A 10300-nucleotide genomic window follows, 5' to 3' on the forward strand; every position below is an offset into this window, starting at 1 on the left:
ACGTTATAGAGATAAGAAGTTTTGAGGCCAATTCTTTTCTTTATGCATTTCAAACATGTAAATAAGTACTACACTGGCCATTCCCTACCTCCCCACCCCCTTATGTTTTCTCCTATATTAAAAAGTAATCATGGACTTATACATGGAAACAGGTCAGGGATATCCAGTTAATTTCTGATAACTTGAGGAACAATTATAACAATGTCTGTTTAACACATCTTCAGTGCTACCATCTTGCAAACACTTGTACAAGGAATCAAAAGACAGAGAAGAGATCAAAGAAAACATTTATTTATAGAGTATGATTTTTTTTTTACAAAAGCAATAGCAATAGCAATAGCACTTAGACTTATATACTGCTTCACAGTGCTTTACAGCCCGCTCTAAGCAGTTTATAGAGTCAGCATCTTGCCCCCAACAATCTGGGTCCTCATTTTACCAACCTCAGAAGGATGGAAGGCTGAGTCAACCTTGAGCCGGGTGAGATTTGAATTGCCAAATTGCAGGCTGCTGGCAGTCAGCAGAAGCAGCCTGCAGTATTGCATTCTAACCACGGCGCTACTGTGGCTGCGTTCTAACCACTGTGCCAATCAGCAATAACGCAATATATAGCAGGCAGTATATATCCAAACAGAGCTCTGATCTAAGTCAACATTGCCTATAAGCACTTTGCCCAGACACATTCTTAATTATGACTTTATTTTGCCTCATTAGGCTTGATATTGATATATTTTAAGTGACCCACTAATTAAAGCAACGGCCTTAAGCAATGCTAAAATACAGTTTTTAGCACAGCCGCCAAAAAGCAACAAGCAGCAATTTTACATTTGTTGTTTTATAATTTTTTTTTGAACAGAGTTATAATTCCACAAGAATCTAAAAGAATTACTTAAAATGCTCCATAAAAGATGGGCCCTTGATTAACAGTGAACCAATGTGATGTATGTTTATATTAATCCAGAGTTTGCATCTCTGATTTATAAGTAGAGGATATGAACCTGCTTCTGTTATCTACGGATCCTATTAATTTCCAGCTAGCTTTTGAGCAGACAACAAATTCAGCTTGAGCTCATTGTCTTCATGTTCTGCACACGAGATATTTGTTTGGAGAACTTCATTCTCTATTGAACTAAATCTGGTTGCATAACATAAGGCCAAAAGGTTATGTTTCAAAAGCCTATTTATTGATTGATTGATTGATTGATTGATTGATTGAACTTGTATACCGGCCTATCTCCGAAAGGACTCAGGGTGGCTCACAACAATAAAAAGAAGCAAAATCAATAAATTAAAATTAAAAATACCCAATAAGATTATAAAAAGACCATTAAATCCCCTTTAAAACCCCTTCAGTCCAAACAGCCAGGCAAAATAACCATGTTTTAAGGTCACGGCAGAAAGAGTGAAGGTTAGGGGCCACCCAGAGCTCCAGGGGGAGCTGATTCCACAGGGTAGGTGTGCCCACAGAGAAGGCCCACTCCCTCGGGGTCGTCAGCTGACATTGTCTGGCCGACGGCACCCCAAGGAGGCCCTCTCTGTGAGAACGCACCAGGCGATGGGGAGCTGTCGCTGGCTGCAGATGGTCAGCCAAATACCCTGGGCCTAAGCCATGCAGAGGTCCAATGAAAAACCGGAATAACCACCAACTAAAATCCCTCCTGGAGGTAGATAGGTGGCCTTGAAACATAAAATATAAATGTAGGTTATGTAGGCTTTGCCATCTTTTTCCTACTGCTGTGCCTGGGATACAATTCAAAATCTAGCAGCATCTCCCGATTTAAACTCATCCCAGCTAATTTATGGGAGGAAGAACTGATACTGTGTCTATGGAGATTTTCAGTCATCCAGGTTATGGTTGTCCCAAAGGTGCTTTTGCAAAAGACAACTGGACTTCCCTGGGTTTTTTTCCCCCTTGAAAACATTTCACTTCTCATCGAAGAAGCAAACTGAAGAAGAAAAATAACTGAAGAAGCTTTTGGGAGGAGAAGCAAAACATTTTTAAAGAAAGCCCACTTGCCTTTTGGAAAAGCACCTTTGGGACAACCATGACCTGGATGACTGAGAATCTCCATTGACACATTGCAGGTTAATGGGTATTTTTCCCAAAAAGGGGAAAGTATATTTTATTCCTGCACATACAACATTCCTGCACATACAACAATTTTCCGACCTGAAGAACATGTCATTTGTCATCATCTTTCTACCAGAAATTTGATGCTAGCAGTGTTTTATTGTACAACTTTTCATTCCTTATCAGCCAGGCAGTTTAAATGGATAAGATGCAAGAGGATCTGGTATATAAAACACAGTTTGTACAATATCAAACAGTTTTTCAACTCGTCTCTCTGAAATATATCTCTTATTTTCTGGTGAGATTTTGATGCATTATCAAAGAAACACTTGGTCATTCTCCTGACTTTTATCTGTGATATTGGATAGAATCACAGATATATTTAGAAGAATAAGAAATTGTTTTAGCTTTTAAGTTCTTCAAAACTTATCATTAATTAATTAATGTAGAAACTACAAGTGGTCAATTAATTAATGTAGAAATTACAAGCGGTCATTAATTAATTGAGAAACTACAACTGGTTGTTAATTAATTAATTAATTTAAACAGGTCTCCCTTCGTTCTTCTTCACTGGGGCAGGATGTCTGGACATCCTGTCCAGAAGAAGACAGGGGCCAATTGTCAGGTCCTCATCCTGACCCAGCTCAAGCTGTGTCCAACCCACTGGGCAGCAACCCAGCCCTCTAGGCCTACACCCATTAGCTGCCTTGCATGGAATTCCCAACAAGCATGTCCAGAGTTGTTTGGTTTTGATTTGTGGGTTGTGGGAATTCTACACTTGTTGGTTGGTACAACACAGCATCAATTGGTTGTGTCTCATTTAGCAATCACCCAGTTAAATAACTTGGGTCCCATTTCAGCCGTTGACTTCATATCATGCAACAGGGGACATTGGTTTGCTTGAAGGCCATCTTCTGCCCATCTTCACTGTGGTCCTAACCAGGACACGATGCCTTGGACATCGTGAGGAGGGGCCCTTCCGTCTTCGTCAACCATTGCTTTTTTTTTCTTGCATTCAATCAGGACCAATTCACAGAGACTATCTGAACAAGTACTTTCCTTAGCAAGGTGTTTGAGAAGTGGTTTGCCATTGTCTTCTTCTGAGAGTGGTGAGAGAGTGACTGCTTGAAGGTCACTGAGCTGGCTTTCTGCCTAAGGAAAGAAGAAGGTAGAGAGAGGAAGAGAAAAATAAACAAAGGGGGAGGATGGGCTTTGTGCCTAAGGTGGGACTAGAATTCACCATCTCTTGATTTCAAGCCTGGTTGAATTTAGTGAAATGAGAAATTTGCAAGTACATTAAAGAAGAACTTGTGTTGTGGAGCCAGTCCTACCTTAACAGCAACAAAGCACCTAGCAAGACAATCCAAAGATATTCAGATAAACAGCAGGAGTTGGGAAGGTTTTTTAACAGATTAACAGAGTTGGAAGGGACTTTGCAGGTCATCGAGTCCAACCCCCTGCCCAAGCAGGAGACCCTACATCTGCCGCTACCTAGGATCGAACTCACAACCTCCTGATTGTGAGGCAAGAGCTCAGGTAGCAATAAATTTTGCTCATTACTTAAGAAAATATGGAAATTGAGCAAATGTATTTTTGACACATCTTAGTATTTCCCCAGCAGTACTGCCCATTATGAAGAATTCCCAATTTCTATCTTATCCTACCCTATCCCCCACTGAACATAGAAACTCTGAGAAGAGATACCTGGCAGATGAGAAGGTGGAGCCCTCCAGTTGGGGCAGACCCTCAAAGTAGGGGTAGAGTTTCTCCTATTAAGTCCTGACAGTTTTCTTGGTGAGTTTTTTAAATAGTGGTTTGCTATTGCCCTCTTCCTAGGACTGAAGGCCCCAAATTGAGAGAATTCTGCTTCTGAATAAAGGAGGAAGAAAGAAGACACAGAAGGTGAGTAATAAACAGGGAAGGAAGGAAGGAAGGAAGGGAGGGAGGGAGGGAGGGAGGGAGGGAGGGAGGCAGGCTTTTGTTCCTATCGGAAGACTAGAACTTACTGTCTATTGGATAAAAGTCACTCAGCAATCTGTCATGCCTTCTGCAGGACGAAACTCACATTCTTCTGGTGATTGCCTCAAGATCACTCTGCTAAATGTCATTCATCTTTGGAGGACTAGAAGTTACCATGCCTATTGCAGAAACACAACAATACATTTTCCTGGTGATTGGCCAAGGTCACTCAACTGAATGTCATGCATATAGGAAAACAAGAGCTTAAATTGTCTATTGCAGGACTAGAACTCACCATCCCCTGGTGATTGGTCCAAGGTGAATTAGCTGCCTGGTTCCACTCAGACTCACTGTCTCCTGATGATTGGTCCAAAGTGAAGCAACTGGCTTCCATCCCAAATGCTTGACTGGAACTACACCATCTATTGGGGATTGGAATAAAGTCTCAGTCTCAGATTACTATTATGTATATTGCAGGACTAGAACTCACTGTAGCTTTTGCATGATTAGAACTCACCTGGAGATTGGTCAAAGGTCCCTCTGCTGGATACAATTCATATTGGAGGACTAGAACTTATTTTGCACAATGCAGGATGAGAACTCATTTTGGTTAATTCGACCAAATTAATGCAGTAACAAAGTAATAGATTCAAACATACCATTTCTTGATGATTGAAGCAAGGTTAAAAAGCTGGCTTCCATCCCAATGATTCGACCAGAAGTCACCATCTCCTGATGATTGGAATAAAGTCAACTCAGACAAGTATTATTTTGCAGGAAAAGAACTCAATCTGCTTTTGCAGACTTGAACTCACCTTTTCTGGGAGAATTGATGTAAGGTCACATCACTCTGTCATTCACATTGGAGGATGAGAACTTACTGTGCCTAATGCCAGACTAGAATTCAACATCTCCTGCTGATTTTGAAAAAGTCATCGAGTTGGTTTCAGTTGCAAACTTTTGAAGTGAACTCACTGTATGCTGGTGATTGGTCAAAGGTCAAGCAGCTGCCTTCCATCCCAATGTTTCGACTAGAAATCACAAACTCCTGGTGATTGGAATAAAGTAAACTCAGAAAAGTATTATGTATTTTGCAGGAAAACAAGTTCAATGTGCTTTTGTAGACAAGAACTCACCTTTTCCTGGGGGAATTGGCATAAGATCACTCCACTGGCTTTCATTCATATCGGAGGACAAAAACTCACCATCTCCTGCTGATTGGTCCAAAGTCAATCACATGTCTTTTTTTACATATTTAAAGAGGAGAACATAGCAATCTTATTGCAGGACAGGAGGACACATTCTATTAGTTATAGGCCAAGGTCACATAGCTGTTTTTTATGGTTCAACTACAACTCACACTTTCCTGGGTGAATTGGCATATAGGATCAATCCATTGTCTGTCAAGCAGCTGCCTTCCATCCCAATGGTTCGACTAGAAATCACAAACTCCTGGTGATTGGAACAAAGTAAACTCAGGGAAGTAGAATGTATTTTGTAGGAAAAGAACTCAATGTGCTTTCATAGGACTAGAACTCACCTTATCCTGAGAGAATTGACAAGATCACTCCTCTTCCTGTCATTCAAATTGGAGGACGAGAATTTACCTTGACTATTAGAGGACTAGAACTCACCTTCTCCTAATTATGTTTCCTGTTAATTCGACCAAACTCACACAGCTTGCTTCCGTCGTAAATGTTCATCTCAAACTCACCAAATTGCAGTAATTGGCACAAGGTCAAAAAGCTGACTTCCATCCTAATGGTCCAACAAGGACTCACGTTCCCCTGGTGATTGAAATAGGTTAAATTCAGAGAAGTATTGTTTATTTTGCAGGAAAAGAACTCAATGTGCTTTTGTAGGACTAGAACTCACCTTATCCTGGGAGAATTGGTGTAAGATCACTCCTCTGGCAGTCTTTCAAATAAGAGCAGAACTACTTATCTTGACTATTTGAGGACTAGAACTCACCTTCACCTACTGACAGTCTCCTGTTAATTCGACCAAAGTTACACAGCTGGCTTCCATCTTAAATGTTCATCCCAAACTCACCAAATTGCAGTAATTGGTGCAAGGTCAAAAAGCTGACTTCCATCCTAATGGTCCAACGAGGACTCAAGTTCCCCTGGTGATTGAAATAGGTTAAATTCAGACAAGTATTGTTTATTTTGCAGGAAAAGAACTCAATGTGCTTTTGTAGGACTAGAACTCACCTTATCCTGGGAGAAATGACATAAGATCACACCTCTTCCTGTCATTCAAATTGGAGGACGAGAATTTACCTTGACTATTGGAGGATTAGGACTCACCTTCTCCTACTATTGTCTCCAGTTAATTCAACCAAAGTTACACAGCTGGCTTCCGTCTTAAATGTTCATCTCAAACTCACCAAATTGCGGTAATTGGCGCAAAGTCAAAAAGCTGGCTTCCATCCAAATGGTCCAACTAGAACTCACCTTCTCCTGAGATTGAAATAGGTTATACTCAGATAACTATTTTTTATTTTCCTGGAAAAGAATTCTATGTGCTTTTGTAGGACTAGAACTCACCTTATCCTGGGAGAATAGGCGTAAGATCACTCCTCTTCCTGTCGTTCAAATTGGAAGACGAGAACTTACCTTAACTATTGGAGAACTCACCTTCTCTCACTGATGTCTCTTGCTAATTCGAACAAACTCACAAATCTAGCTTCTGTCTTAAATATATGTTCATCTCAAACTCACCAAATTATGGTAATTGGCAATAGGTCAAATGGCTGACTTCCATTCCAATGGTCCAACTAGAACTCATGTTCTCCTGGAGATTGAAATAGGTTATACTGAGACAAGTATTGTTTATTTTGCTGAAAAAGAACTCAATCTGCTTTTCTAGGACTAGAACTCATTTTATCCTGGGAGAATTGGTGTAAGATCACTCCTCTGGCGGTCATTCAAATAAGAGCAGAAGAACTTACCTTGACTATTTGAGGACTAGAACTCACCTTCTCCTACTGACAGTCTCCTGTTAATTCGACCAAAGTTACACAGCTGGCTTCCGTCTTAAATGTTCGTCAAAAGTCACCAAATTGTGGTAATTGGAGCAAGGTCAAAAAGCTGACTTCCATCCCAATGGTCCAACTAGAACTCACCTCCTCCTGAGATTGAAATAGGTTATACTCAGACAAGTATTTTTTTATTTTTTTATTTTTGCAGGAAAAGAACTCAATGTGCTTTTATAGGACTAGAACTCACCTTATCATGGGAGAATTGGCGTAAGATCACTGTTTAATTTGATCACTGACGGTTGCTCAAATTAGAGCAGAAGAACTTACCTTGACTATTAGAGGACTAGAACTCACCTTCTCCTACTAATGTCTCCTGTTAATTCGACCAAACTCACACAGCTAGTTTCCGTCTTAAATGTTCATCTCAAACTCACCAAATTGCAGTAATTGGTGCAAGGTCAAAAAGTTGACTTCCATCCCAAGGGTCCAACTAGAACTCACGTTCTCCTGGAGATTAAAGTAGGTTAAACTCAGGCAAGTATTGTGTATTTTGCAGGAAAAGAACTCAATGTGCATTTGTAGGACTAGAACTCACCTTATCCTCGGAGAATTGGCATAAGATCACTCCTCTGACCGTCGTTCAAATAAGAGCAGAAGAACTTACCTTGACTATTGGAGGACTAGAACTCACCTTCTCCTACTGACTGTCTCCTGTTAATTCGACCAAACTCACACAGATAGCTTCCGTCTCAAATATTCATCTCAAACTCACCAAATTATGGTAATTAGCGCTAGGTCAAATGGCTGACTTCCATCCCAATGGTCCAACAAGAACTCACATTCCCCTGGAGATTTAAATAGGTTAAACTCAGACAAGTATTGTGTATTTTGCAGGAAAAGAACTCAATATGCTTTTGTAGGACGAGAACTCACCTTATCCTGGGAGAATTGGCGTAAGATCACTCCTCTTCCTTTCATTCAAATTGGAGGACGAGAACTTACCTTGACTATTGGAGGACTAGAACTCACCTTCTCCTACTGATGTCTCCTGTTAATTCGACCAAACTCACACAGCTAGCTGCCGTCTTAAATGTTCATCTCAAACTCACCAAATTGCGGTAATTGGTGCAAGGTCAAAAAGTTGACTTCCATCCCAAGGGTCCAACGAGAACTCACATTACCCTGGAGATTGAAATAGGTTAAACTCAGACAAGTATTGTGTATTTTGCAGGAAAAGAACTCAATATGCTTTTGTAGGACTAGAACTCACCTTATCCTGGGAGAATTGGCGTAAGATCACTCCTCTTCCTTTCATTCAAATTGGAGGACGAGAACTTACCTTGACTATTGGAGGACTAGAACTCACCTTCTCCTACTGATGTCTCCTGTTAATTCGACCAAACTCACACAGATAGCTTCCGTCTAAAATGTTCATCTCAAACTCACCAAACTGTGGTAATTGGTGTAAGGTCGAAAAGTTTACTTCCATCCCAATGGTCCAACTAGAACTCACATTCCCCTGGAGATTTAAATAGGTTAAACTCAGACAAGTATTGTGTATTTTGCAGGAAAAGAACTCAATATGCTTTTGTAGGACTAGAACTCACCTTATCCTGGGAGAATTGGCGTAAGATCACTCCTCTTCCTTTCATTCAAATTGGAGGATGAGAACTTACCTTGACTATTGGAGGACTAGAAGTCACCTTCTCCTACTGATGTCTCGTGTTAATTCGACCAAACTCACACAGATAGCTTCCGTCTAAAATGTTCATCTCAAACTCACCAAACTGTGGTAATTGGTGTAAGGTCGAAAAGTTTACTTCCATCCCAATGGTCCAACTAGAACTCACGTTCCCCTGGAGATGGAAATAGGTTATACTCAGACAAGTATTGTTTATTTTGCTAGAAAAGAACTCAGTGTGGTTTTGTAGGACTAGAACTCACCTTATCCTGGGAGAATTGGCATAAGATCACTCCTCTTCCTGTCGTTCAAATTTGAGGATGAGAATTTACCTTGACTATTGGAGGACTAGAAGTCACCTTCTCCTACTGATGTCTCCTGTTAATTCGACCAAACTCACACAGCTAGCTTCCGTCTTAAATGTTCATCTCAAACTCATCAAATTGCGGTAATTGGTGCAAGGTCAAAAAGTTGACTTCCATCCCAAGGGTCCAACTAGAACGCATATTCCCCTGGAGATTTAAATAGGGTAAACTCAGACAAGTATTGTGTATTTTGCAGGAAAAGAACTCAATATGCTTTTGTAGGACGAGAACTCACCTTATCCTGGGAGAATTGGCGTAAGATCACTCCTCTTCCTTTCATTCAAATTGGAGGATGAGAACTTACCTTGAATATTGGAGGACTAGAACTCACCTTCTCCTACTGATGTCTCCTGTTAATTCGACCAAACTCAAACAGATAGCTTCCGTCTTAAATGTTCATCTCAAACTCACCAAATTGTGGTAATTGGCGCAAGGTCGAAAAGTTTACTTCCATCCCAATGGTCCAACTAGAACTCACGTTCTCCTGGAGATTAAAGTAGGTTAACTCAGGAAAGTATTGTGTATTTTGCAGGAAAAGATCTCAATGTGCATTTGTAGGACTAGAACTCACCTTTTCCTGGGAGAATTGGCATAAGATCACTCCTCTGACCGTCGTTCAAATAAGAGCAGAAGAACTTACCTTGACTATTGGAGGACTAGAACTCACCTTCTCCTACTGACTGTCTCCTGTTAATTCGACCAAACTCACACAGATAGCTTCCGTCTTAAATATTCATCTCAAACTCACCAAATTATGGTAATTGGTGCAAGGTCAAATGGCTGACTTCCATCCCAATGGTCCAACGAGAACTCACATTCCCCTGGAGATTGAAATAGGTTATACTCAGACAAGTATGGTTTATTTTGCAGGAAAAGAACTCAATATGCTTTTGTAGGACTAGAACTCACCTTATCCTGGGAGAATTGGCGTAAGATCACTCCTCTTCCTTTCATTCAAATTGGAGGACGAGAACTTACCTTGACTATTGGAGGACTAGAACTCAACTTCTCCTACTGATGTCTCCTGTTAATTCGACCAAACTCACACAGATAGCTTCCGTCTAAAATGTTCATCTCAAACTCACCAAATTATGGTAATTGGTGCAAGGTCAAATGGCTGACTTCCATCCCAATGGTCCAACGAGAACTCACATTCCCCTGGAGATTTAAATAGGTTATACTCAGACAAGTATGGTTTATTTTGCAGGAAAAGAACTCAATATGCTTTTGTAGGACTAGAA

General features: G+C 40.5%; 1 long non-coding RNA gene across 1 annotated transcript; it reads right to left on the minus strand.

The window, feature by feature from the left end:
• Positions 1-270: 270 nt before the first annotated feature.
• Positions 271-8069, minus strand: LOC117667109 (uncharacterized). Its single transcript, XR_015734585.1, has 8 exons — positions 7011-8069; positions 5391-6826; positions 4846-5271; positions 4690-4762; positions 4326-4452; positions 4078-4209; positions 3776-3940; positions 271-3223 (listed from the first exon to the last, which is right to left on the minus strand). It is a non-coding gene; the product is annotated as an uncharacterized LOC117667109 (long non-coding RNA).
• Between the last annotated feature and the right edge of the window lie 2231 nt (positions 8070-10300).

The sequence above is a fragment of the Pantherophis guttatus genome, chromosome 5 (genome assembly GCF_059756535.1).
Source record: "Pantherophis guttatus breed Tessera chromosome 5, ASM5975653v1, whole genome shotgun sequence".
Lineage (NCBI taxonomy): Eukaryota > Metazoa > Chordata > Lepidosauria > Squamata > Colubridae > Pantherophis > Pantherophis guttatus.